Source organism: Pteropus vampyrus, unplaced genomic scaffold (genome assembly GCF_000151845.1).
Source record: "Pteropus vampyrus isolate Shadow unplaced genomic scaffold, Pvam_2.0 Scaffold469, whole genome shotgun sequence".
NCBI classification, from domain to species: domain Eukaryota; kingdom Metazoa; phylum Chordata; class Mammalia; order Chiroptera; family Pteropodidae; genus Pteropus; species Pteropus vampyrus.
In genome coordinates, this window is record NW_011889250.1 from 342,852 (window position 1) to 345,030 (window position 2,179).

The 2,179-nt window shown below is 52.9% G+C and overlaps 1 protein-coding gene across 1 annotated transcript in view; it reads right to left on the reverse strand.

The window, feature by feature from the left end:
- Positions 1-825, reverse strand: part of NFIL3 (nuclear factor, interleukin 3 regulated) — a 13,567-nt gene extending 12,742 nt beyond the window's left edge. Inside the window, exon 1 of the mRNA XM_011382231.2 lies at positions 317-825. The gene's annotated coding sequence lies outside the window, so the exon portion shown is untranslated. The remainder of the gene's footprint in view (positions 1-316) is intronic.
- Positions 826-2,179: the final 1,354 nt, after the last annotated feature.

Consider the following 2,179-nt stretch of genomic DNA (forward strand, 5'->3'; position numbering starts at 1 on the left):
CCTGTCCCGCCCGCTCCTGCTCCCCCTCCCGGCGCCGCTACCAGCAACCAGCGTCCCTCCCCGGCCGCTGCCACCGCCGCCTCCAGAGCACCGGGAGGACCCGCGCCCCGCGACTGATCCAGTGTTGCGCAACGGTCGGCGCTGCAGTGTCGACCGGGGCGAGCCTGGGGAGGGGCCCGAGATCCCACCCTCTCCGTCCCGCTGCCCCCGCCGCTGCCTTCGCCCTCCAGGTCGCCGCGGCGCCTAGATGAGCCCAGCTACCCTCGCTCCTCGCAGAGGCGCTTTTTGTCTCGGGGCGCGCAGCCGGCCAAGCTACCTGTTGCGGACCCGGTACCAGGCCGCGGGCTGCGGCGACTCGGGTGTGGCAGAGACCTCCGCCTGCCCCTCTCCCCTCACACCCGCAGGAGTCCCCCTCCTCCTTGAGGTGGGCAAGAGGGGAGGCACGGGGGAGGGCCGCTGGCGAGCTGCCAACCCTCACGGCCGGCAGGCGTGGGGAGGGGGCCGGGCGGCGAGTCGGAGCTCCACGGGGCTGCGTAGGCAGCGATTACGAAGTCCCGACGCCTCTCCCCGGGGAGAGAAAGCGCGACGCACAAACACCGCCCCTGCACAATTAGGACGAAGATGACGGCTGCAAAGTCGTTGCGTAAGAAGGACTGGGAAACATGGTCAATCTGCCCCCGGCCAAGCTGAGCGTGGCGACCGAGGGTGCGCGGCCGCGGGCGGGGTGTGCCGGGCTGGTGCGCCCGCTGGCGTTGCTACTGGGGCTGGAGACACCTTTCAGGCTCTCTCTCGGTGATCTTGGAGCTGGTAGCGCGTTATTGCCATTTCTGCCCCTAATTGGATGTGGTTGTTTTCTCCTCGAAATTCCCGAACTACGTAAGAGATGTAAGGAAACGGAGAAAGGGCATCTCGCAGCGGATTCTGAAGTCCTCGCGCTGAAGACTGCACAGGCACGTGGCATTTACAGATGGAATACAGCGCGTTTGCTGATGATTAGATGGAGGGGCATTGTCGCTTTTGCGAAGGGAGCCATTTTCCTGACAGTGACGCACAGACTTGCCCAAATAGAGGGTGTGGCAGGTGGGGAAGGACCTCCTGCTCCACTTGGACTATATGAGAGCTGGGATGAATGAATGCCTTCCTTGACTTTCCACTTCGTTTTCTTCTTGATAAAAATACACTTTTTTTTTTAAGAAAAAGGGAAAATTTGGAGCATACATCAAAGAGAGGAGTAGAGTGAACCGTCAGTGGCCCTCAGTGGCATCCATCATTCATAGAGAATCTGCTCCGCTAAGTTTGTCTCTTTTCTCCCTTCCCCATCCAAATAGTGACGTTTAAAAATGTTTATCGCTTTTCAGTTGGGTTTTTGGAAAGCCTCGCATTTCAAACTATTCTCCAAGAGCAGTGTTGTGGTTTGGAACACACGCTTGTTCACAGTTCATCTCTCAAAGGGTAGATGTACCAGCAAGACCATAACAACTTATACATGCAGTGTGGGTTTTAACATCTTCCCCAAATCCACCTTCCCAGGTGCTCACAAATTCAAGAAGTACATCTATGTATAGCTTTTGAATCAGTCCCCTCTTAGACATTTACCTCAAAGAGTTGACCACCGACTTTTCTCCTTTTTACTAATAAGTTTCCTTTTCCCCAAATGTTCATAATGCCAATTATAGCTTTGAAAACCTCTTAGATGAAAGTTAAACCATATTTATAAGTCGGTTATCTTTTCAGAGTTAGAAATGCAGCCTGTTTCTAGAAATTCAGAGCCACTTTGCATTCCCCTCCCCCTAAGATATTCTCCACATTGTTCTGCATTTTGAATAATTTCATAGAATTCCAAAGGCATTGTAGAATGGGTAGTAAATGACTTTATACACGACATCTTGTAATTCAAGAAAGGTGGCCCCTAGAAAGAGCCCGATTGTAACATTTCATTTTGGGGATCTGCAGTCTTTGGACTGCTCTATTTGAGTAAGCCTGATTTTTGATATGTTAAACTTCCCGCTATTTTATATTTTAAAAAAGTGGTCCTTGGAATTAAGGCAATGCCATCTCCTGTGTCTTTTTGGCCACAGGGTTTTTTCTCGGCAATCTCCTGGCTCTTAGAGAAATGTGTTTCCAGTCTTGGCCCTTGGCCTTCTCTCTTCAGCATTTCACTAGTGACTAGGTTGTGCCT